The sequence below is a fragment of the Lepidothrix coronata genome, unplaced genomic scaffold (assembly GCF_001604755.1).
Source record: "Lepidothrix coronata isolate B3197 unplaced genomic scaffold, Lepidothrix_coronata-1.0 Scaffold121, whole genome shotgun sequence".
NCBI lineage: Eukaryota > Metazoa > Chordata > Aves > Passeriformes > Pipridae > Lepidothrix > Lepidothrix coronata.
In genome coordinates, this window is record NW_016690301.1 from 784,333 (window position 1) to 812,230 (window position 27,898).

Sequence of the window (27,898 nt, forward strand, 5' to 3'; positions counted from 1 at the left end):
GGCAGGATGGCATACTTTTACTGCCACACCACCAAATCCTTCCACTGTAGTTTCTCTGTTGTAGACCCTGTGAAGGCTTCAAAAATTGGGTTCATTGAGGCTTAGGTCTCCTGGCAACCTGTAAAGAAGGAATTTTATCTACTTTTATCTTTTCAAACCCCGTGCGCTGCTTGTTCTTGACACTCAAAATATGGGGACTGATGTACAATCTCTTTATTGTTGATGAATTTTCTTCCTCCAAGGCCTGGCAAGGAAGTTTTAGCTCCAGTAGAAAACACATTTGCTATTAAGCTGCAAGAAGCTGAAAATTGGAGTTGTTACAGAAATTGCATCCTATGTTACCAAAAAATGTTTAGCTCCACCATGTGATAACCCTTGCTGCTAATTGTAGGGGAGTGTGACTGTCAGCTTAGAAGTAACTTGCTGAAACAAAAGTTAGTTTTATTCTTTAGGGCATGTGTATTGGAGTTCATCATCCCTCATGACTCCAAAGGTGTTGACCACACTTTTGTTTAGGTTATTAACTAGATTGTTTCTCTAACACGTATTTTACTTCTCTTTAGGACCTGAGGAATAGGTGTTATGCATGAGTGTGTGTCTTTGTCCAGTGAAATCAGTTTGTCTAATGAAGTATCTTATTTCTTTTCGCAATTCTGTCTGTGTTTAAGCCATCACAGATACAACAACACAGCAACTCTGGTTAGTTCAGTGCAAGGATGTACTCAAAATGGGAAATTCTTTATAATTTTCTGCTTTGTATCTTCCCAGAAATAGTTGTATTCATATTACACATAAAATTATTAAGTTTTATAGTTAAGGGTGGAGAAAGCAATACTATATCAAAGGCACTGAATTTTAAATACATATTCTTCTTTTATGAATGGACAACTTACCACAGTTCTTTAGGTGTTTCATGCTTTCCTGCACTTTCAAGTTCAAGTTAAATCTTACTAGTGTATTGTGCCTTTTTCTTTTAAATCCATACAGAACCGAGATTCTCTTTTAGAGAATGTCATAATAACCAGAAAGTAGCAATTTCACAACCATATATTAAACTCACACAACAGTCTAAATACAATCAATTATTTTGCACGAGTGTGCCATTACAATGGGATGCAGAGTGTAGCTGTACTCCCACAATTACAAAGCCATATCAAAACTCACTTGATGCTCACACTTCTCATAATATTAAGTGGAGGAATTGACTGAATGTGCTATCATAAAGGCATAATAACCACAAAAGTAGTTAAAGCTTCATATGATCAACATTCCCAATACAAATGACAGTTCACTAAAATGTAATCCTACTATTTCTAAGGGCAGGTTCTTTCCTTCTTTATTTTCCCTCACCATTTTCAACTTCTACAGGATGAAATAATTCATGTTCTGCCCAGACTTATCAAGAATAAGATATACTAAAGGAATATAAGTCTCCAATCTGAAATCTTTAAAAATATTGTGGCTTAATAAGTATTAAATGGAACAACAGCATTTGAACACTTTAAATCCATGTCATCCTTTTGGTATTATGAGTGGCACTGATGTAACAGGAGATGCTCTGGTAGTATAAAGGCACTGTATCTACTTGGAAGTACAAAAGCAGATAAACTGCACCCTTGAGAGGCAATGAAACACGTGCTAGGGCAGAATAAATATGCTTTGGAAAGGGTACAGTGTATAATTCCCCCTTTCTTATTCTCCCGTTTGTCTTCCTTACAATGCCTCTTTGTGAAGGAGGAAAAAGGAAAAGAAAATTTTTTTTTTTTTAAAAAAACTGGTTTCCCCTTTACAGCATAGAGGTTTTGTGGGGAAAAATGAAGCATGGAAAGAGATACAGTGATAACAGCCAAGGGCATTTTGTATTGCATTTGGCAGTGTTGTATATTTTTTTAAAAAAAGAACCTGAAAAATCTTTGGAGTGAACAATAAAAGCTTTTATTAAGACAGGTGATCCTTCTCTCATCAAAAAGGGTTTTGTTTCTTTGCCTGACATCTTCCTTGGGGTCTTCTCAAACATGTGATCCTTTTATAAAAGTGAAATAAGTAGTTTGTCACATCTCCACAGGGTCTTTGAGAAGACCCATAGTCTGAGAGCTCAAAGTGAACTCTCTGTTCCTCTCAAGACTTCCTTTTCAATTCCCAAATGTCATAGCTGGTTTTCTTTAACCATTGAGGTCTTTCCTGGTGTAATAGAACTTTCCAGTATGGGATTCCCTCTGGAAGTGAATCCATGCCATGGATTGCTGAGCTGGTGGATTGTTAGTCTTGACCATGTATTCAGTATTCAGCCCTTCAAGTGTAATCATCAGTAATAAAAATGGTTGTGGGGAGTAGCTCTTATGGAAATAATTTGATTAGCATTTTGAACTCTTTGGACTCCTCATTCACTTATACTTAACCATGCACATGCCTGATTGCAAACAACTGATAATAGACTTTCGTGTCTTAATACATCCTTCACTTTTATTCAAGTTTTACTATAGGACAATTGAACCAGGCTGAAAGTTTTATTTGAAGAGACATATCTAACCTGAAACCCAAAAACTAAAAAAACCCCACCTAGTATAGTCTCATGATCTGCCCTTAATTAGCCTATTTTACTGGTTTGACATGTTCTATGTATTTATATACTGTGACTTTATGAAGTTTATTGAAAAAAGAAGAGGATCAATTTTTGTTCAGCCACTGTGCTTCTTGAAACTTCATTGGAAATGAAAGTATGCATAGAATGGGAAATCTCTATGCAGTGTTAAAAACTATGTTTTAAGTGTTAAACTTTCCTAACTATCATCCAGGTAACATGAACATGCTCCCAGCCCCCCAAAACAGTGACAAACAGGATGCAGTTTTTTAACATGGGTTTTCACGTAGCAAAGGTCTGGGATTTTGTTTGCGTAGTTGTGGTTTTTACTAAATCATTCTTAATGGTATTTTTTGTCACAAAAACTTTATTGCTATTTATGTGCCTCTAAAGTTTAGAAAAGGATCCCACAATGTTTTAGCCAAAGTAAAACAAACAAACAAGAAAACCCCACAAACAACAAAAAAACCCCACACAAACCACCAAAAAAAAAAAAACCACACAGACAAAAAAACCCCAACCAAACTGCAAAGAACAGAGAATATGAAGGACATAAATTTGATGAAGAAACAGCAAAGATTACCAACAGCTGGCATTAATAGTTTGCTAAACTGTTGCCTCAAATAGAATTTCTGAGGCTGTTGAATAAATGATTGAAGTGAAAGCTGTCATAATGCACCCATCCCTTCAGCACACTAGTCCTGCACTATAATAACTACAATTAATATTATGAGAGCCTGTGGGATAGATGAGTCCTTTACTTGAATTTCTAGAACTGGACTATCAACTTTCAAAGTTTTATGCCTAACGTAGTTATCTTAGAAACCATGATTTTTATACCCTCAGGAAGTAGACGTTCAAGAGCAATCGTCACTGGTACTGTTGGGATGCCTGTTGTAATGGAAAATAATTTGCTGTAACAAATAAGGTTGGGTTTGAGGACTCTAGAATTCTGCAAGCTTACTGGTGTGATGAGGAGGTTTCGAGGAATTATCTGTCATTGTATTTAGAAAAATATTGGGGATATACAAAGAATTAAAAGTGGTGTTGTAGGAGGTCTTCCTGAATGTTGGAAGGAGCTCGTAGGGTCTGCCTTCTGTGTGTGTGTTCTGGATTAAGTGAAAATGCAAAATCCAGTATTTTAACAAACAGTGAAAACAAACCCCGAAACAAACAAAACCAAAACCCCCAAAACAAACAAAAAAATAACACACACCCCCCAAATAAAACAAACATATTGACTATGCAGCACAATTTAATGACCTTACTTCTCAACCTGATTTTTGTGGAGCTCTTCTGGAACCCTTAATCAGGTTGCCAGGTGAGATTCCTTGTGGGAAGAGAGCTCCAACTCTCCTCATGGGTTATCTCAAAACAATCTCCAGGAGTATTCATGCCACAGAGTGTATTTCCACATTTTATACCATAGGTTTGTGTTGAAATTAGAGGAAGGCACAAGGTTTGTGCTGACTCAGGCTCCCCACAGAGCCTTTTCTGAGCAGAGATGGTAATTGACTGTCAATACGGAGTGCATTAAAATAATTTTTTCCTAATCTTCACAATAAATCGAACTAGTCACTGGTAAACTTTGATCTCCTGTAGAGGATTTTCATAATTTTGTCACCTGAAGTGAATTTGTCTTTGAAAATATAGTAATACCTTCAGGTCAGAATAAGACACTGCAGAAAGCAAAAGCTGTCAGCTCAAATAAAATGTAGATGGTAAACAAATGAAAAATACAGATGCAAACCAGAGTTGTGTACATTTTTTAAAAGTTTACTTTTGTTATTTCATCTGACATTTCACTGAATGTCACTAAGAGTGAATAAACAAGCTAATGAGGTTTTAGCTAAATCTCTGCAAACAAGTTGTGAATTAGAAAAAAAAAAAAATTGCTCATCCCTTAATCCCTGACTTCCTATTTTGGGACTGTTCAAGTGTCTCCTAGTTTGCAGTGGTGCATTCATTCAACATGTGATTGGCATCAAAGGCATAAAATTCTGATTAACCATTTTTTTTGGCATCTCACCTCCTCCCAGTTTGAACTTGGAATCTCCTCCATGCACAGACCGCTAATGAGGAAATCCTTGCTTAGGAATTCAATGCAGAATGAGAGATTTTTTTTTTTTTTTCCTTTGCATAATGTCTGCTTTGAAGTCAGACAGTCCAAGAAAGTGATTGATCTCACCCAAGTTCATAACTTTTTCAAAGTACTGCCGATATCATTAAATTTTAATTAACCCTTTGAGCTCCTTCTATGATGTAAAGATGAGGAAACATCAAAGGCTTGTGTGTTAGAGCAGCAGTGAAATCTTTTGAGCTGGCTTAGCCTTATTGAGGAAATCTAAGCTGCAAAATATTCCAGTTCCATAGTCAGCTCAATTCTAGTTACTAGTTACTGCTCAGTGTTAGGGGAGGGAAAGCAGTTGTTACATCCTCAGCTGGGGCTATTTATATACTGTCGTGCTAAACTCATCTTCCTGGAAATGTTCTTCATAATCAAAGAAGTTAGACTATCTTAAAGTAAATGAATAGAATATAAAACCTTATTCTTTCTCTTTTCATTTATTCTTGCTTTAGCTGTTACTGTACTGGTTAGTTGTCTTGTGAAAATGCACTGTAGGATTTAATAGGGATTAAACAAATAATCTTTCATTAAAAATAAATAATCTAGGCTTCATGTGTTAATAAAATTGATCCTATGCAATTCCTGTTCTTGACAGGGCAATTTCACTTAAAAGGAATCTTCGTACACTCCTAATTTCATAACCCCTTCTTACAAGCAGGTGGGTGGGGACCTGCAGAAGGCTTTGAGAGGGTCTGTGCTCTTAGGACACAGCCCAATTTTGCCTCTGTGCTGTGCAATTATTTATACTCTTGTGAAGTAGGCCTGAATTCTGAACCAACTGCACATTATGGTACAGAAATCCTCAGAGCCCAGAGCAGCAATAAGGAGTTTTTTTTGCTGCTTGGGTCAAAAGACAAGGCCTGGATGGAGGAACGCTCTGCTGATACAGAAAAGGCTGGGATGAGAGAGCAAGGTGAGCAGGAGGAGGAAAGAGAAAAGGAAATACTTTCCAAACTGCAAATGAGGAAAAAAGGGAGGTCAGGAAATGGATACCTTCTGCTGGATAGGGCAGCCTTTGATCTAATTTCCTGCTGATTCTGCTGAGGAAATTGATGGTGAGAAGATAAGAAGGACTGTTCTTCCTTTCTGGTTCTTTTATTAATAGCAATTGTGATAGAATGGACTTTTTGATATGCAAAGAAAATGCTGGTCAAAGCAAGCCCCTTCTGAATAATAATTTAAAAAAATGCACTTGTGATGATTCATGGCAAAGTGAGTATGTTTGACTGAGGGTTGGAGGATGTTTAGTCAGTCTGAGAAATTTCCAAAGAGGATTGCTTGCCACTGTAATGAGGGAGGGTGATTGACAATATTGTGTATTGTTTCACCTTTAACAGGAAACAGGTTAAATGTGAAATGTGAAATGTGAAACAGGTTAAATGTGAAATGCCACATTCACATTTAATACAGTATATACCTGTGGAGAAAAAAAAAAAGGTGATAAGCCCAGTGTGGTTTTCATTGCCTATCCCTGGCACATCCAGCACTTGTTGAATTTGGAGTGCAGATTCTTAGTGAAAGGGTTTTTTGTGTTCTCAGCTACACCTGCCATAAGTGAATCAGTGCCTCCTGGATGGACTACATGGGCCTTTCTGCTCTCAGACAGCAAAAATTAAATTAAGGCAACTGTTGCAGTGTTACACTACTTCAATAGCAGGAGGCTTAATTTAGCCTGATTGAAATTGGACCAATTAAACCAATATTTTAGAAGCAGGGATCGAAGATTTCCAAATGATTTTTTTAGCTGGGGCAGAACTTCAAGCAATCCTCTACCACTTTTTTAAAGTGACAAGGAGTAGGCAATGAAGGGATTACTAAAATTGTTTTTCCACCTGTCATCCTTAAACCTTACAGAAAAGAACAGCATCGAGTCTGTTTTGTGATGTATGAATAAAAGTGAAGTTGTGACATCTGGTAAATACGGAGTGAAAACAGACATGTGGAAAGGGAGGATTTGTAAGGAACAGCCTGTTTCAAGAGCCAAAATTTTCTGAGTCATCATAATGGCCTATATGTATGTGAGTGTGTCCCCATCTATAGATGTGGGTGAAGCCCTATTTGTCATTTACTGCTTGGTGCAATTTTGAAATTCCACAGCAAACCTTATTTTGCAACATATTCTGAATTTACAGTTCATTTTATCGCGTAAGCATGTACAATGCTTACATAAAATGTAAAATAATGTTATTAAATTTAAAAAAAAAAAAGAGAGGGTAATTGGGCAGAAGAAATAGAATATCTTCCAAAAGGGATAATCTGTGGAGAGACAGAGACCAGTTTGAAAGTTTATTTTCTAGACTTTGGTGAATAATTTCCCTTGCTCTAGAAAGAGGTGGGTTTTGGTGAGTGTATATGTATGAACGATCTGGGAAAAGAGAGCATTGGTTTAAAGCTACATGGTTACTTGTGAATGTTGATTTTTAATTATTTCTAATTCATACCTGTTTCAATAGAGGAGAGAAAGACAAAATAGCTGAAATAGTCCTTGGTTATATACATGCAACATACCAATCATAGTTCTGTGATAAATAATGCTGTTTATTTAATAACAGCTAACAAATATTGAATATAACACATATTAAAAAAGCTCATATTACAGAGGTAGAAAACCTTTTCCTTTTGCTTGAACATATATTGGAACATGTGAATAGAATTGCTGATTGTTATGATGAGCCTGTTGATATATTTAAAATCATGCTACATGAGACAAATTATTATGAAGAAAAGAGGAAGAATCCTTTTGGCTGTTGAAAATATGTAATCATTCAGGCACCAGAAACTTAAGCAAAGTACAGCATTTTAACTGCATATTTTCCTAATAATAGTTTCATTCTGGCGTTGACTGTCCTTTTGACTATTTTCAAGGACTATCGATGGATTCAGTGTTGGAACAAACAATTCCAATGTTGTACAGAAGCTTTGAGATTCCTTGTGTCTCAAAGCAGAACTGTGAAAATCAAAGGGCACTGGTCTGGGATGAATTGGCAAGATGCAGGACAAGTAAGGACTAAAAAAAATTGGTTTGCCTAAGCTGGGCTGAAATCTCTCCACTTCTAGTGAAGTGTATGTGTGTCTGTGGTGTCTTCACAGGCCATCTTTGCCTCTTATCTATTTCCTGACAGAAAGAAAGAGCCAGTAGATAGATTTGAGAGCAGTAGATAAAGCTACAGCATATTAAAGAGAAGATTCAGCTGTTCAGGACTATGGGTGCTCTACCTGCAGTTTCCTAAGCGCTTTTCTTAGAAGAGGTACCTGAATGTCAGGGGTTGACACCCAAGGAATTTAAGTAACATTTGCCAGTAAAAGCACTATTAGGATGGAAGACACTACAAGTAAGAGAGCCAGATGATCAGAAATGGTTTCTTCTTATTTCCTTTCATTGCTTGTATTTCATAAAATGAGTTTAGCATTCAGTAAAGACGGTGCTTAACAAGATGAGATGCTTGGGTTTTTTGGTTTGTGGCTGGTTGTTTCTTTGTTGTTCTTGTTCTTAGGGGGTTTTTTGTTTGTTTGGGGTTTTGTTTTCGGGTTTTTTGAGGGGGGAGGTGGACAGTGGGTTTTGCTGTTTGTTTGGTTTGTAACCAGCAAACAGTCTAGCTGCTCCATGCCAACCTTCCTCGGGGTATCAATACTGATGTGGCTTGGTATGCTAAAAAAGTAGCATTATCTGTTATTCTGTCACATATGTAGTCACATAAAGCACCTTAAGTATTTATTCTTGGTTGGTAATTGCATTTTATATTTTTCTGACCTTAAGAAATTTCCTGATCCTTAAGAAATTCGTATATGACTTTGAGATGTTTTTGGATTTAGAAGTCTACAGGCTTCCAGATAACATGCAAATATTATGAGGACAGGGTCTATGTGTAAATAAGAGCTATTTTAGTTCATTCTTGTGGAGTACTTCAACAGAAAAGACTGAATGCGTGTAGAATGTATTTAGAAAACAATTTTGCCCTTGAGAAGTTGTAGAGACTTCAAAAAGGACAGGAAGTAAGCAGAGCTCATTACAGTGATATGAATTACACTTATATCAGATTGGCTGGAAAACAAATGGCTGCGTTTGCCTTTTGCTGCTGTTGTGCATTTCAATGATCACTTGCTGCATTAACATTGCAACTGAACTGCTACAAAGCAATTTGTGTATAGTCCCAAAGAATCAGGAATCCTAAATCTAGCTAATGGCAGTATTAGTCACACAATTCCAAACTTCATGGATTAAGAAGCACTGCTGGATATAGAGGGATATTTATGCAATTGAAATGTTCAAATGTCAGTCACTGGAGTTCAGTTCAGTTTTCTTTGACATTCATTCCTATTCCTCATAAAAAGATTTGTAGTTGATTTAAGGTAATTAAGTACATCTTTAATAGCTTAAATACAAGTGTCAGCTTTGCTGTGTATAACTGCAAGGGCTATAAATGTCTTTTCCTCTGAATTCAGGAAATTTGTTGGCAAAGTATTCATTTGGTAAGAAAAATGTGAAATTTTAAGTGTTAGGATACTTCTTGTGGTTGTCTCCATCCATTTGTACTTTGATTTCCGACCACCATCACTCTCAAAGTGTTTTCTTCAGACTCTAAAGGGAGAATTAACCACCACACCAAAATTTCTTTCCCATTAGTTTTCCAGAAATTTAAACAAAGTGTCAAAACTAAAGCAGTTTGTTGTTGACACAAAGCTGCAGCTGCACGTGGTACTTTCCCTTGGATCCATTAATATGTTATAAACAAACCACAACCATCTTTCTCAACCATGGCCTGTCCGTTGCTCCCAGAAGGTCCTGCCTCGGGGCATCTTGGCATGGAGCCCTCAGGAGTCACGTTCTCAGTTACCTGTTTCTTCAGGTGCTTCACACAGACTCATTTTGTTACAAACCTGTCTTGAAGGCATGTTTCTTACAGAAATTATCCCAGCAGTTTTAAAGTAACACTCTTTTGTTTTGCATCTGTTGTTTATTGTTCCTCTGCTTCACCGAGTGGTGGTTGCATTTTCGATGGCAGGTTTAATGATCCTTTGATGTAGCAGAGCAGTAGTTGGTTTGCAAAGCAGTTAGCTTGAATCTTAGTTTGAAACATCATATTAATAGTATTTACAATTCATGTTTAACTGAAAGACATAGGAGAAAACTAAGATAGTATTAAAGACAATTTTAAATGAGTTACTGATAATGTCTAACTGTCAGCCTAGTCTCCTGAAAATGTCAGAACACACTAAAGTAAGTTTAAAGAAAGAAAAAAGAAATCTGAATTTACAGCACGACATGTTCTTTTTTTTTTTTTTTCTGGAAAAGAGAAATAGCAAAATCAAAATATGTGAAAATGAAGAATGATAAGACTTCAGTATAAATATTTCACAAATTACATAAACAGTTGCTAGATAGGCAATCTGCTCATGTTTTATGCCTTGTAATAAATTTTTGTTAGATTGTTTCTAACCAACAGAAGGAGAATGACAATAGGAAAAATTGCAGAGGGCTAATTCATCTGCTATTAAAAGTGCACTGCTATTCCCACAGTTGTGTTATGAAATGTATCCCTTAGTTAAGGGGATAGTACTAAAGATCAGTTATTCAGTATTAGAATAGCATGATTACCAGGCAGCTCTGTCAGCCTTGCAGGGGCAAAAATACTGCTGCTTGTTACAAATGCAATATAGTGTGGATTAAATGGGCATAAAAAAAGCTTTAGGAATATCACTGTACTTTCACCATTGAAATACTGTGTCATAAAACACAGCTAACATTGAAGCACACAGCTAAATATTCTCCTTGGGCTGCTTATTTTCTCTTAAAAACCTTGTGTTAAAGCAATCCTTGTTTTATTTGCAGTTGCTCACAAGTCTGGGTAAATACAATGATTGGTGTATAATATAAAAATCAGAAACATTCCCTGGACAGTCTGTCTGTTATCCACGAGGCACTCAGGAGTCTGAGCTCCAGGTGTTTGTGCCTCCCTTGCTCACAGGGCAGGGCTTGCGTGGACTGCAGGATCAGTCTGGGACCAGCAGTGCTGACAAAGGTCATAAAAACCTGCAGGAAAGGAAACCCTCAGTGCTTGCTGACTGAGCACTGAATTGCTAATGAATAGTGGTTTGGGGTTGTTTTTTTTGCTGCGGACAGAATTAATCTTCAGGGCTAATTTGTGCTGTATATAGTCATATACATATATATATGACTGGTTTGGTCAAACATATGTTTTTCATTTCTAATCTGCTTAAAAATTATTGTCTTTATCAAAAGCCACAAAGAGAAGGATTCTGAGCTTGAGATGCCTGTTGTTGCAGGGCACACAAAGTTTGGGTATTTAATTGACAAGACACTGAGCCAGCCATTTGAGACTGTAGTTCATATGGCAGGGGGAGAAATAATCACCTTTATATTTCCTGTCCTGAGCTGATACCTATGTAACAAGGAGAAATTAATTCCATGTGAATCTTACCAGTATTTTAATGTTCTTCTGAAGCCTGAATTTGTGATAGAAGTGTCACTGTTGGTTTACATACATTTTTTTTTTAAGATATTCGGAAACAAAAGAATATTTTTTTTTCTAGAGCTGAATGGAAGTTTGAAGAGTTTACCACTTAGAATTGGTCAAGGGAAAAAAGGCAGTTAGCTAAAATGCAGGCATTTCTAAAAAGGCAGCTTCTCTTCTGGCATTACCACCTTCAAATGATGTGCCCACTGAGAGCAGCTTAGTTTGATGTAGCCACTTTCATAAAAGCTGATTTGGGATTTAGACTTTAAGGAAGCCTTCAAGAATGGAATATAAAATAAGAAATAAAAAACAATTCTTAGGGTGTACTACAAAGATCTCTTTTTACGTGATCCTACTTTATTTCTCATCTGAGAAACACTATTTTTTTCAAGTATTACTTAAAGAATACAAAATCAGTTGACTATGTGATGTCAAAAGTTGGTGTTCCAATAACTAGACACATTCCTTAGACTGTCAAAAGCTCAGCCTCTGACCTTTTACCTTTTTCAGCTCATTAGAGGTATGTATTTATTTATTGTAGATTGCCTAGTTAGCTTTGGGTTTTGCATCTTGTCAGGCTGTGTTACATAGAACTGGGTGGCATTCAAACAAAAACTGTGGTTGTACACACTGGTACTCTTGGTTTTGGCTGTTCCAATTTGAGGGGATTGCTGAATTCCCATGTGACAGCAGGCAGGATGTTTTGATTATAATGATCCATATATACAGACACATAGTACACATTGATTTCTTCACTAGTGAAATTGTTGTAGTTATGATATAAAATTCCTCAAAATCTTTTCCAAAACCCAGCAGTTCTAATTACACTCATCTAATATTTGGAATGGGATTTTTAACAGACTGAGGTAGCTGCTTAAATGACACTTTTACCATAGGTAAGCGTAGCCTCAAATCACTCTATCACCCCATAGCTCAACTGAATTTATCCTGTTCACTTTTAGGGACAAACACAGCTTACTGTGCTGGAGAGCATTATACTGGTCTATGTGGAAAAAGCAAAGTATATGCAAAGCATTCGCCAGTTTTTCATAATTACAGGAGCTGCTTATCCAAAGGGCAAACTGTCCACAAAAGATACAGATCAAATACTTTCTCTTCCAATTGACATTTAGCTTTATATTTTAACAACTATGCTATTTCCATATGATACATTTTTATATGACATGTACACAAGAAAATATCATTTCTGCACCACAATAAATAGATGTTTTTGTGAGCCGCTGACATTCTGGCTTAGAAACACTTGGAGAGAGGAGACTGAACCAAACCTAAAGACCAAGTCCAAAGATCTGAACCATGTGCATCCATAACTAAATTTTATCCTATTTTTTCCCCACAAAATAAAATAACTCGTGTGCGTATCTGTTAGGCTTTGTATGTTTGGCAGTTTGGGAGCCAACAGGTAGGAAACATTAAAAAAAAAATAAATCAGTTATTCATTTAAAAAGTTGTAATACCCAATGTATTGAAATATAGAAAGAAACTAACAAGTGAAGAGTTCTAACAAATTTCTGGCAGAATTCAAATGAACAGCATTTCCTCCAACAGTGCTGGCCTATATCATATAAAAGAAGAGTCTAAAAAAGGTTTCAGTATTACTTATGGGGTTTTTTCTATGGTTTAGTTCATTAGCTGCCATATAGAGCAACATTGGCTGCATCTTGCTTTCAGATTCAGCTCTCTAGCTATCAGTTTGCCATATTTATAAGGTTTCTGAATTCTGGCTGCTTCTTTTTTTTCCTAACACGACCTGTAGTCACAGAATCATAGGACAGTTTGAGTTGGAAGAGACCTTCAAGGTCGTCTAGTTGGAACCCCCGTGCCATTAGCAGGGAGCCACGTGATGTGAGAACCAACTCACTGATGTGGCTGTTAGTGTCTGTAAGTTTTTGTGTGCATTTTTGGTGAGAAGACAGAAACAAACCTAATATTTCAGTTCTATGCAGGATGAATTCCTGAAACCAACAAGCACCTTGTTCCTCTTTGACCCACGAGATCCAAACTGTCTGGTTTTCTTCACCTTTTCATTTCTTGACCAGCCTAGAAGAACCTTTTACAATTAACAGACTTAACTCAAAAAGAACAGACTATCCATCTCTAATGGATCAGACTCTAAAAAAGGAGAGATTCAAAATTTTTGCAATTTAGGGTAAATCTGTATCTAAGTAACCACAAGTTCTGTTGAAAATCTCAGAGCAGAATTTTAGTGACACAGGCAAGACCACCTGTGTTAATACAGAACACACACAAGTTGAGGTATTGTAATTGGTATCAGCCTGGAAGCTGGTGAATCCAGGAAAAGCAAGGATGACTTGAGGCTTAGAAGAAGTAGGGAAATGGAAAGGATCAAATAATGAAAGATTATAAAACTGAGCACAGGCATTGCCCTTTTGTGAGTAGCTTCCCTTCTACTTCACTAAGAACTTTATCTCTTTTAAAATGTTTCAGAAGGACTAGTGAAAAGTTTTTCCTTCTGCATTCAAAATTATATTTGATATTATTTTCAACACTTGTTCCCAGGAGAGTACAAGACATTATTAGGTTGCTGATAGGGCAAACTGAGCAGCACCACCTCACTGAGTCTTTGTGTGCAGTTGTTCCTCTTGAGTTAGAAACTTTCTAGCAATGGATGATCTTTTTTGCTGCAGTTTTTGAACAGCAGACAGGAATTTACTGGGGGGATTAAAGTTGTCCTGCCTCATTCTGCCCATTAGCATTGCAGAATATGGCACACAGTCATTTCTCAGCACCTGAATCACTGTCACAGCACGGTTCTGGTTTGTGACTGGAAATCCTAGATGCTCTGGTAACACAAATAATAACTACACAAAAAATTGTATCTTTTTTTATTAGATGTCATTCTAAATAGACACTTAAATTAAGTAAGGAATAAGGAAGGACATCTTTCATCTTCTTCCTTACGCTGCTGGTAAAATGCAAAGCACAGTTTAAAGAGTAGAACTGAATATGTCAATCTTTCATATCAACCTCCTGCTCAAGTGATTTTAGAAATGACTGTTTAAATTAAGGAAATAGGTTTTACCTGTCACCCACCCCTAGACCTTCTTGCTGTTCCTATAGACTTTTTCTTTTGCTTTTTCTCCATACACTTGATTGAAAAAACCAACTGTGTTTCTGCCTTTTTGTATTCCAGGATTCTTTGACTCTTTACAAATGCCAGCAGTCACACAGCTGTGAAAGAATCTTTTGATATTCACATTTTTTTGTAATATAGAATTCAAATTTATTTTCACTCTATCTTTCATGCTTCTCAAGCTTTAAATCCTGTAGAGAAAAAATAGAGATGTGAACACAGAAGAAAAAAAATATCACCAGTTTGAACTCAAGACTGTAGCCAACTCAAGCAGTGAGAGTTATTTCATTTGAGCAGAGGTGTGTGTGCATCTGTGATGAGAGAGATGGATGAAAGGAGATGAAAGTGGAGACAGAAGATCTATGTATGCACATGTGTCAGAATGTGTATGTATTTTTTTATACTCTTCAAAATGTGTATAAAATTAAACTCTATGTGAAACAGAACTTTACATCATATAAATAACAGATCAAATAAGAGCTATTAGGCCAAATTAATCATTTGACTTAGTCTTCTATATCTACAGGTCATCTGTATTTAAAAAAAGAGTAGCTGCAACTGTTTATATTTTGTTCTATGTGCTGTTTCCTAATATTTGATCACTCCCTTGACCAGTAAGTTAATTTTTCCTGTGGTTTTGAAGATGTCTCTGTCATGCTCACAACCCTGGTGACTATTTTGGGGAGAGGAGCTTTTTTTTTTTAATAGCTTTTCTGTCTGTGCAGACATAAAGTCCTGTTTCCAGTTGCTGGAGCACAATGATGCATTGTAAGTAATAGAGTTTATACTGATTTACAGCAAGTTACTCTGAGGTAACAGGAAAAGTTTTCTACCACTACTGTTTCAAGTGCAGTATAAGCCAAATTCATCAACATAGAATCCCATCTACCACATTATGTAAAATCTGCTGGCTGTACTATTCCTCAGACAAGCTTCCTATGCTATTTAGACCTTTAAACTCATTGAAACTTGTAATGTAAAGAGAAAAAACCATTCTGCTTTCATATCACTCCGTTTCAGGATTTTACTAGTCTAAAAGATTTCCCAAAAAAGTATTTCAGGTGACAGATGACTTTGTGCCCCTTCTAAATAGCATCAGTATCCAGTGTTCAGCAGAGGATTTTCTAAAGGCTATGGGGAAATTATGACTGAGGTACAAACACCTCATTTCTTTAATACTGATTTATGTTGTCTGTTCTTGTCTGGAAACAGCATCAAATTGGCCCAGGTGCATTGTCAGCTTGAATGAAAATGTGGGATCTGTAGTAACTTTCTCAGCTAAGGACCCAGATTTACATCATTTCTTTTAAGCCACAAGAGTTGAGAGGGGAGATGGAACCTGGGACAGCTTCTGAGCACAAGACTAAAATGGCAGGAGTGTCTTCTGACTGAGAAATATTTAGTGATGCATATAAAATATTTCTGTGGGTATTTCTAGGGACACATGGCACAGTGTAAGCAAAGGGGTGTGCACCAGTAGTAGACAATTTTACCTGTCTGGAGGGATGGGTATAACACACGGAGCATCTCACACAGTGATACTGAGAGTCCCTTATAGCAAGGACTAAGTGTTGCTCCACCTTTGATGGCAAAATATACATTAAAAGACAGAAATTATTAAAAGATGGAGAACATTTTCCAGGCAAGTGACTCTATGTGCAGTGTAACACTACAATTCTTTAAAAGCACTTTAGGAGGGATATTAAATTAATGGTTCAAAAAAAACAGGGTGTTTCTGTCTGTGGTGGGAAAAAGCCTAATTTCCTAAGCACAATCCTTCAGTGATTTCAGTAGCAATAACATGGTTTGCCACTCACTGCAAATAAAAATAATTAAATTGTTCTTGGAATGTGCAGAGTTCATCTGAGCTTTTCAATCTCTGAGTACCAATAGAAGTCGTGTTTTCTGTGATACTGTTACTAGAGAAGGGGAAAAAATGGAAGCAGGTAATGTCTGACACTAAAAATCCTAATTTTTATTGCTCTATGTTGTCAGAAAATCCTTAGCAGGTCACATAGAAAAGGAGTATTACATTACTTTATGGAACATTTTCTAGTTATCTAATATTCAAAAGGACACATTTCATTTAGATTGGACAGGAGGAAAAAACCTTTCATGGTGAGGGTGGTGAGACACTGGAACAGGTTGTTGGGAAAAGCTGGGGATGCTCCATTCCTGGAAGAATTCAAGGCCAGGTTGGATGGGACTCTGAGCAACCTGGTCAAGTGAAAGGTGCCCCTGCCCTGGGGAGGAAGGTTGGAACAAGACAGTCTTCAAAGTTCCTTCCACCCAAACCATCTAATGATTCTAAGCTGTTGATGTGTTGTCAGTACTAATGGGAGATTGAGTGGTAACTGCCTCTAGAGTTGGTCAAAATACTGGATTTTTTTTTTTACTGGTTTTTAATAGGAATAATATAATTATGTGATTCTCGTTACTTACAAGTATTCTAGCAAAAGAGTTCTCCAGGACTAAATCCTGAAACCTAAATAAGATGTTACTTATGTATTGCTCCCTACTTGATATATCCTAAAGTCACAATAGTCTTTCTTGCAAGTATGTCACTCATGGGCAGATTTTATCCATCTTGAAATGAGCTAATATGCAGTTTTTAATTTCCAATTAATTTCAATTCATAAATCCTGAACTCCAGCAAAAATTATTAATAATTAACAAAAAAATATGAAATTACACGCTATTAAGCTTTTCTCACTTGTACTTAATTTGAAAAAAAAAATTATCTCATACTTCTTTGGTTTGGGGGGTTTTTTTGCCTTTTCCATGGTCTCTGGACAAGTTGGTGCAAACTGTCTTGTGTCCACCTCCCTGAAAACTACCACCCCTCGAAGCAGACTGGTTGCATCCAATCTTGCAGGACCTCCTTCTGTCCGTCCTCAATATCCAATGTCGCTATTTCCTTTTTTAGCAACTTCCCATGAGCTTTCCAGTCCTTGTATTAATCTCTGTATTTCCAGTAGCACTGTGTGGCAGTATCTCAGTGCTCCTCTTACATCCAGATGAATTATCTGGCTTCTGATTGGTGTGTCTAAAACTCACATCTCGAATTACACTGATTTAGGTGTTCGAAATCAGGTAGAGAAGTTTCATCAGGTCAGACTGATAAAAACCACAGAGATTGAAATGGGAAATGGGAGGAATGTTGTCTTACTATCTAGGAGGGGATTACATTTTGTGTGATTATCTGGGATTCTGCCCAATCCTGTGATACTGCAGGGATGCTCTTGCCTTTTTTTTTTTTTTTCCCCTACTATACCATATAATATTTTCAGCTGTTGGTTTTGGACTTGATTTGAACTTTATTATAAGGTAGGAGAAAAGATGTGTAGCTGCAAAGCATTACTGACTGCAAGGTGTATGGTCTGTGGAACGTGTTGAACTAAGTATTTACTGCTTGTCATTGATCAAAGGAGAGTGATATTTCAATAACTTGGGTGGCCTCTGGTTCTGTCTTTATATGTTCTTAATTACTCTATATTTAAGTATACCAAGATTATTGTTACCTCTTGCTGTGTTTTCAGAGTACTCCATTCCTTGTTCTTTTTCACTCTATAAAGCAGGGTAAAAAAAAAAAAAAAAAAAAAAAAAAACCTTTCATTTATACTGTTTAATTTCCTTTGCAAAATCCAGTTCATTAGGATTTTGTTCATTTCACTTTTCTGCAAAGCTTTCTGACAAATTCTTTTTAATTATTTCTTCTTTGGTACTTTGTAGTTTCACTGCTTTTTCTTGACATACCATTTGAAAAGCACACTGTGGACCTTCTGTGTTTCCACTTTGGAATGCAAACCCCAGATAGCATTGGAGCTTTGGTCTTGCAGGAATTCAGCATTTGTTCATGTTCACATAAAATAAGATTAATTTTCCTTGCTCAAGTCACTGGCTCCTTATCTAGTTATTACTTCTGTAGTTTGACTCCCTTAAATTTGAAACCTCAGATATTGGTTTGTCTGCTTTGAAATTCAGCATGAACTGAGTTATCTTGTAGTTAGAATTTCAAGTTTGTTTTTTGTGAACAGTAAAACACAAAATATACTGAAAGACTAAGAAAAACACACTCCTGAAGAATAATATTTTTTGAACAACTGATATTAACCTTTTTTTCAGAACTTGAATTTAAAGATTTTTTTTTCACAATAGATCACAAGGGGCAAGTACTATTTCTTGTTTCAGAGTTGAAATGTAAATCAGATCCAAATCTGCACTGGCTGTAACTGAGTACATCCCAACATTTGCCTTGGGTGGAATGATAGAGGAAACAACACTCTTTTGATGTTTGATATTTCAAGAATCTGCTTGTGTTATTCTTTTGTAAGTTGAATTCCAGGAACAATACTGATTTCTGAGGGAAGATTCATTTAAAACCTGGGGGCACAACTAGGATTCTTTCCAGGTATTTGGGTGGGCTTTGAGCCAGGCCAATTACCTACATCAGGGAAATGCATACACTGAGGGGATCTCAAGGCAGCAGGAACCCCTCGATAGAGAATATAGAGGTCATGAGAAGCAAAATGTGCAAAATGTATGAAGTCTGACTTGCCAAATTTGCTAATTATAGCTGCCATATGCATTTCTTACCTCATGTCTTGCTGAAGATGAAGTGAATGTTAAGTCATCATGACATGAGACAGCCCAGCAGGCAGCACAGAAGCACTTCAAAACCTTACAAGTTCCCAAGCAGTACAAGAGGAATTAGTCACCCTTTAGTCACCAGTGCTTCCTGGTTGTATAATACATGGTTAGGCACAACATGGCTAAGAAATACCTTTCTTGTCTAAAGTATTTGTCTAATCCATCATTTCCAGCTGTCTGCTATCTTATCTTTTGACCCCTCTGTCACACTGCTAATAGGATTTTTATAAAGCAGCACAGCACTGGACTTCAGAGCTCAACAGATTAGTTCATGGGCTTTCATCTCTGGAACACAGTTCAAATTCAGCACTGACCAAGTGTACCATAATCCTCCTCTGGGCATTCTCATTGAAAAAGCAAGCAAAGGCTATCCTATCTTCTATAACTCAACTGGAAGCTCCTCCATAAAAGTGTCATTGCCTAACTCAGACATACAACCTTTTTTAAATTTTTTTTTTAATTGTAATTAAAAGATATCAGGCAAGCTTTGCAATGCATTTCTTTTCCCTGAGTGTCTGCAGATACCAACTATAGTCTATCAGAATTTAACAGATTTGCAAAAAAAGTTTACAGTTTTCACCTTGAAATCTAATGAAACCAAAACATTAGATATATTAGTCAGGACAAACATTTAAAAAAAAATAGTTTATCTTGATTTCGATTTTGTATTTTTCTATTTTAAAACTCTGTGATTTCTATTGAAAATTAATACAATTTATATTTTTTTTTAACGTGTATATGCTCAAATTGTCAAGCCATAAGTTTCTTTAACCAATTACAGTATAACCTGGCAGGTCATAGAGAAGATTTGAGAAATGTGGCTATATTATTGCACTGCTGGGTGACTTGTAAAAGTTCAGAAAACAGAAATGCATTGCTTACTGTTTTGGTAAATTCTGAAATCTCCTGTCAAGGTTTTGATACCATTGTTGTACAGGCCAGGGTAAAGAGGAAGCTCCTTGCCCCAGTTGCTGTTTCGGGTTACAAGAGTGAATAGTTTGGCAGCTCTTTGCAGAAATATGAGTTAATCAAATCCACTTTTTTTAGCACAACACCAGTATATACTTAGGAGGGGTCAGCTATGAGCAACCAGTGACAGGTAGCAGTCCTGTGGTTTTTGTGGAGAAGGAATTTTTCCTGAGGCAACTGATCACAGATGGGGGAGTGGGCTCTCCTACTGTCATGAAGAGTGAGGTAAACAGAGTTGTTTTTCAGTTTCTTCATGATTTTTAGGAGAAAATAATCATCCCCTGGCTTTTTAATGCCGCAGACTATTTTTCTGTGCTGTCCTGAATGGGAGAGTGGGAATATAAATATCCTATAGCTAGTTGCAGCTAATGTACAATTCACAGCTTTTAGGGGTTGCTGTTCCACACTGTCATGACAATAATGGTAGTACCTGGTACATTTGTTTAATAAGAGATAAAATAGGAATAAAACATAAAGTAAATTTACCTCATCCCATACACAATGGCCAATTATTTACACAGTGATTTTTCTTCAGAAAAGCCATTTCAGTTCTAGCTGCAAATGTTAACACCAGTCTAGTGATCTGGCTCTGCAAGCTGTTCAATAGGCCAGTTCTGCATCTGTTGGAATAGACAGAAATGTGCCCGGAGATGGGAACTTCACATCTCTGGATACCTCAGCAGAACACAGATAGCAAGTCTTGCAAAGGTTACACTTGCCAAATGTTCTTGTATTTATTGTGACAGTGTCTTTGAATTCATTGAATGCAACTCCCCCTCCACCATCCATTTGATTTGCAAATGAATTCTCTTCGACTGTATTCACACCCCTTCTGTATTTGCTTTCCAACAGTATTCCAGCAAATTACTTTACTGGCAGGAACATTTAGAGAACCGGCCAATTTTAAGTATTGCAGGAGTATTCACAAAAAACCAAAATTCTCATTCATAACTACAAGTATTCACAGACAGTTTCAAGATAAACCTAATCTTAAAAACGTGATCAGTGTGTCACTGAGCATGAACATTTCTTGAAATTTATGGTCTTGGTCGAAACAGCTAAACTTTGAGTGTTAAATTATTGTTATGAATGACCTGTGTATGTGCTACAGATCAAGACTTAGTGGCAGAAATCCCATTAAGAATTATATCTGAAGATAACTTCTGACAGGAAAAAATTTGCTTAAAAAATTATTCCAATTTATCTGCTTGAAACTACTATGTCAGAAAACAGAAGTAGACAGCATAGTTGTGGTGATTCTTTCTTTCTTGGTGGATAAAAGGTCATAATGCTTAATATTCACTGCCAAGTGAGTTTGGGACACTCAGTTTTGGGACACTCAGTTCTTATCTGATTCACTGTGTTTTCACTGCATCGAAAAGTGAAGATTTGGATACAAGAATGTTGCACACTTCTTTAAATAGTCAAATATACCTTCTGTAGTCACTGAGGTGACTCAAAATTAACCAGTGCAGTTGTTTCCACTTTGCTGAGCACTATGCCTTTATTGTCTGGAAATGCAGGGAAGACAAAATACTGTACTTGGTTGCTTCTAAGTACCCCTTGAGTTCCAACAGCCCTGGCTATGTGCATACAGCTTTGTTTAATCTGTGGAGGACAAAATTCTTTGGTATCATTGCTATTAGATTTTTTTTAAAAGGAAAATATATCCGGACATACGTATCTAGTTTTTATTTTGAACATTTTCTGGTTCCTGTCCAACTTTCCTCTTTATCTCCTACATACCAGCTTCCAGGTATCTGTCTCCTGATGGTGGAGATGTGTGGAGGATTAGTGTCTTGATTGGCAGGTTGGCTAACATTACAGTTCTCTTCATATGGAGCTCTCCTTCAAGTTCTAAAAAACCACCACAGGCAGGCCAGGAAAAAATTCTGTTTCCCTTGTTGCAAAACAGCATGTATAACCTTAAATTCAAAAAATAATCTGAGCCAGGATATCTTAATATATTTCACCTATTGATGCAGATAGAATTATGGATGAAATAATAATTTTTGTCTTCCTGTTCAATAACTCAGAGGAAAGGCAACCTATGTAACTCACAGGAATGACAGAAAGCTTAGGGTCATTGATTGTATCTTATACTGCTAAATTAATAGATCAAAGTCCTTCAATAAATATAAACAGGAGCACTGTTTTTCACAATCCAATCTATTCAATAACATTCTGTCTGTGTGGCTACAGATACATGAAATATAGAGGGACAGGCCATTTATAGCTGTGTTGACCCATATCTCCCTACATTATAGCATTTAAACAGGATCCAGTCCTAGAGGAGATAAAATAGAATTTAAGTGTTATGAGCAGCCACTATAAGGAAAAATTTGGGATGACTTCCTTTTCATAAACTAACTTTCTTTGCTCCCTGTCACTCCTAAGGCATTCCCAGTCTTTTCCATACCTGTAGTGCCAGCCAGGCACTGACCCCACTCAGGTAAAGTATCAAATGACTAAGCAGAGTTACTGTAATATTTCCCCAACAATTCAGACAAGAAGGGAGTATCTCTGTAATATATGAAAGGAGTTTTAAGGAATATCTTGAAGGAGAAACTGCTTCATTACAAACTGCTGGGAACAGCATGTACAGTAGCCTGGGTCTGGTGTGACTGAAAAGGAATTTTGTGCTTTTGTATTTGACTTGCAGATAAATTATATGTGCCTTGTTTTTTTGTGCAAAATGAGCCCATTTAACTTACAGCTAAAACCAAGGCCTGTAACCAAGGTCTGCAGACTGATAGTGATGTGAGAGCTGAAAGACTTGCAGCACTGTGAGCTGATGAGAGCACTTCAGAATCAATGGCTTGTGTTCTCTTATTTGGATCAGAAACCAAAGTACTGCTTGGTACAAAAAGCTTTTACCCTCAGTCCACAAGTCTAAATTTATCCTTTTTATAATGCCATTGCTTTTCCTACTGTACAATCAACACAGCTGTCCCTAACTTCTTCCATCATGTTCTATTATATCCAATTTTCTGGTTTAGGCCTTAAAATTAGGAAGTGCCATTTCCCTTGAGCATTGTACAAAAGTAAATGAAATAATTTCCTCACACTTCTCCACTCAAGGATTTTTTTAAACAAACTATTTGTTTAAAGTATTTTTGTTTTCACCTCTGTAAATGTATTCTGTAAACCTTGTATTAAAATACAGAAGGGAACCAAATTTAGGAAATTCATCTGTGAGCATCTGAGTGACCTGGACCATTCACTTGTTGTCTCTTTAGTTTGCCTTCACTGTTATTAATTTCCCCCAATTTCACTGTGATTTTGTTAGTTTTTCTGTAGTATTTATTAGTTTTATATGGTTATTTTTACCTCTACAGTCTCTGTGTCTCTTCTGCTGGAACCTCCCTTCTCAGAGTCCTCAAGTTGAATAAATGGGAAGGTCACTTTAATGTAAATAGTCCATAGCTATTCACTTTTAAGTTTCCTCATGGGAAGAAATAGTTCTGCTGTTTGGATGATGCTATTTTGAGGTCTTTCACTTGAAGCTCAGTGCTGGCAAATTTGTGAGAGTTCAAGGAGGGCTGCATATTATTTATACATTTTATATTGTCAGAAGCCTGCTTAAATTTGTAAGAATGATAACTGAAAGAAACCAAGATCCAAAGTGGAAAGTGGCTCCTTTAACAGAGAGTCCCTTAGGAGTTGCTTTTAGGAAAATTCCATTAACCTTATCTTTGCAATGTCTTTTCCAAATTGCTTTTTTTGCAGGTGGCAATTGCAGTCAAGCTCCTTGAGAATGTGAGGTTCTAACATAGATTTGGTCATGAAAGCCCTGAGCCTCTACCTCAGCTTGCACCTCATATCATTGACTCCTGATTGTTTTTATCAGCTCTGCTGCTCACTCAGAATTCACCTGAAAGGTCTCCTTTAGGATGAGGGAAGTAATTCAAGAAACAAAGGCACCTCATTGGGCAACAAGTTTTTCTTATTCTCAGACCTCTCTGGATGTGAGCCACTACCCCTCTGAGTGGTTATGTGATTTCTCAAATCTGTTACAGGAGCAAAAACTAGACCAAAAAATTATTCTGGACTGTTTGTATTGCAAAATGAACAGTTAAAAACATAACACGAAAAAGCAGCTTAACTGCCACTTCAAGTGGGATGACTGCACACATAACTCCCCTCCACCAGATCCAGCCTGAACTCGTTAATATTTGATTAATTTGAATGACCTTATGTACTTTAGGTGCTTTCTGCACTCTGCAAATTTTAAAATTACTGCGAATTTATCAAGGTCCCTTAAGAGATAATCCACTGTTCCTCTCAATAACTTAATCAGATCTGTCTTTCAGGACTAGATGGGGAAGTATTGCTGGTAGGAAACTGAAAACTAGTGAAATGTTGCAACAGTCCAAAGTATTCCCTTGCTAATTTTCCTAATTAAATTGTCATGCAAAAATTGCCAAGTGATTTAAATCCCAAGGGAAGACTCGCTGGGTTTCTTCTGAGCTAGTCCTACCAATAGCCAGCCTTTAGAGCATTCATAAAACATCATCTTGCATGAGGCACAAATTAAGATTTGTTGTTTTGAAGTTGCATCAAATAATTGATCAGAAGCTGTAACTGGGATTATAGAACAAGATCAGAAATGAAATTTAGCGAATAATTGCAAAAATAATTGAAGTTGCAAATCCTGAAAGCTGAAAAACACTTCATTTAAATGCCCACAGGGGTGGGACTTGTGGCTTTGATTAAGATTAACGCTAGGAGATGGGGGAATGAAGAGAACAGAGGCAGTTTTAGGTTGGTTTAAAATTATGCCATAATCTATTTTAAGAAAGAAAACAAAACTTTCCAATCCCATGTAAAGGTAAAATTTAAGAGAAAAACTATTATTTCCTTTTCAAAGACTGCAATTTCTTAGAAATACTTTGATCATTTATGAATGGCCTCCTAGTAAAACCTTGGGTGTCACAGCTCGGGCAGATCTTGTAGGTTCTGGTGCTGGCTGATGTACTTACTGAGTCTGTTATTTGTTCATCCATTAAGACTACATTTAGGTGCAGTAAATTCCTAGTTATGGGGAGACAAACAAAGAGATTTTTTTATTAGTAATTTTTATTTTCTTCATGAGATGATTTATCTCAGCTTTCAGTTACTTTCAAAACATGCCACACACTTATCAATTTTTTTTTTCCCAAAACATGATTCCTTGGGTTGTATTACCAGAGATCTAATCCTACTTCTGCTGAAAACTCCAGGACTATCACCATTTCTATGAATGAATACTAATTTAGGCTTACTGCTATAGATCTGTGAAACAGAGACATCGTGTCAGTCTGCTCAGTATTGGCAAATCGTTTGGGTTTAATTTGAAGTCTGAGGGAAACTCATCCTGCATGTTAATCAATTTTCAGAGTCACACATACCAAAAAAGCCCCACTACACAAGACACAAAGCAAGAACACAGATATTGTATGAAGGTGTGTCTTTATGTATCAGTTTTTCTCTCACAAACAGGAATGGTAGACATTGGGTGCTATTCTGCCCCTATTAAGTTCAGGAGCAAAATTATAAATTAATCTCATGGATATGAAAAAAAAAATCCAAACCCTAGCACAGACTGTTCAGTGACATGGTATCACTATTTATCCTCAGAATTATTTCCATTGCCTTTTACTCATCTGTCACTGATTTTTAGTGTTTCAGACTTTTTTATTTGACTTAAAGTGTAACTTATTAAAAGCACTCTAACTACTCATTATTTTCTGTTATAGAAGTTTAACTGAAGTTGAATTAATGAAATTCAAACTAAATATTTTTATCTTGCTGTAGAATTGTTAATTATACTTTCTGAATCAGAGTAAGGAACAATTGGGATATTCTTGCAAAATATTCTGGTCTTGATAAAGCCACATTTTCAGAAAGAAAACTGCTCTTTCAAAACATGAAACACTTCTCAACTCACAAATGCTGATTTAACTACATCTAATTCCATGTAATGTGAAACTAGAATGAAATCCAGAGGGTGTTCTACATACCAGAATTTCTGCATGACTACTCCTGTGCAGATAACGAGGTTGGGCAGCTCTGTGTATAATTCATGGCTACTCTGAGGGTATCCTGGGTCTTCAAGAACAGCTCCATCCTGCAGAATTCAGATTTAAGGTTTGGTGTGAGAAACACAGCAGTGCATCCTTCACTTCTGGGCTACTGTGGTGCAGGTTTTGTGTTGCTGGTGGAAGTAAACAACTGTAACTAAAGCTCTTGATTAGAGTAGCCCTTGGCCTCCAGAGGTGATCTAAGTTGTAAACATGACATGTCCACAGGCTGTTACAATTAATAATGGTATCTGCAAAAGAGGAAATCTGAAGCAAATAGGATGGGTTGGGATACGTATTAAATATGTATTAAAGGGGCTAATGTGTCATTCCTGTAATATAAATTATTATGGAGAATCTAATTAACCTTTCAAGCGCTGATTCCCGAGTATTCTTGGCATCAAGAGCTATTTCTTCAGGAAAACATCAGATGCCAGCACCAAAATGTTTTGTTCCCTGGTTCATCTGTCTCTCTGGAAAAACTTTCAGCTTGGTTTTGCCTCACACCTGTTTGTTTTGTTATTCTTGTTGTCTGTTTGTAGAATACAACTCAATTTGGTGTTATTAATTAAATAATACGCTGTGCTTGCAGTTGTGGTCTTCTCAGCAAATTTAATCACAAGACCTTCCCATTGCCAAAGTCCTACGGTCCTTCAGCTGTTTATGAGAGAGGGGTTTGCTTTGGTTTTGGTCCTTTGTCTACATGTTTGTTTGTTGTTTCCTATTCCTTGGAGAATCAGTGAAATAGTTAAGAAATTCCTCTGGAGTGCAAGTGTTCTGTGGACCAGGGGATTAACCCCTGTTTAATTAACAGCTGATTAACTACCCTCTCCAAGGCTGCAGTTTTGTGTTTTCCTGAGTTCAGATGGACGAGTGTTGCCCTTGTTAATATAAATGCAAAGTCAGGTGAGAATTGTATTTTAATTCTAAAAAAAATTTGTTACCGTTAAGATCATGAATAGCCTTAAGTGAGTTAAATATGCCTCAGGACTTGTGTCTGTGCTGTATAGAGTCAAAAATAAGTTTTAACTGGTTAGAATTGTTGAAATGTGTAATTTCATAATGCTATTTTGCAGAATACTGTACAGTAAAAAGTACTTGATTAGGACTGAAAGTAGTGAAAGCCTCAAATCAAAAGAAGGGAATTAACAGGCCTTCCAGAGGCTTCCATCCCAGTTACCTGCTTTCACCAGTGGACTGTGTGCTCTGAGCAGAAAAGCTGATCCTCAGGATCTCTTGGCACTTCAGTGGTTAAATTGTCCCTTTTGGATCTTGCAGAACAATATCAGTCATCTTGTGTTAAGGGAAAAAAAAATGTCTAATCTTTGACAGAAATGAATTACTTCATGCGGGACAGCTACATTTTGTCTGATACTTGTTGTCAGCTTTCAGTGGGAGATGAGGAACTAAGAAATAGATTTCATCAAGTTCTGAGATGGGAGGAAATGAAATCTTAGCAAAGAAAACAAGTTATGCCTCCAAAATGGATTGTAGAAGTGAAAAGATCTATCAGGTGAAAACCGAATGTTAAAATAATTTGCCAAAAGATGACTTAGACAGTGCTGGGGAGGCAGAAAAAGGTGGAGGGCCCTCACATTGCCAGTTTATCAAAGGCTCGTTGAAGATGTCTAGGCTTGCTGCTTGTCAGTTGTTGTTCTGTTACGGTTTTGGTTTGGTTTTAATTCCCGATAGATATTTTCTGATGCTACACTTTTATAAAACTCAAACGAGTTGCCTGTTCACTTCTCCCACCAATCTATAACATAAATTTAATGATTGTGCTGTAAATACCCAGCTTTGCATGTGGTTTCCCATCTGATGATCTTTTTTTTTTTTTTTGTCCAGAAGATCATTTCCTATGTCACTAAGAAAGGAAATTTTCAAACCTTTCTTTTGGCAGACCAATAGTTTGGGTGT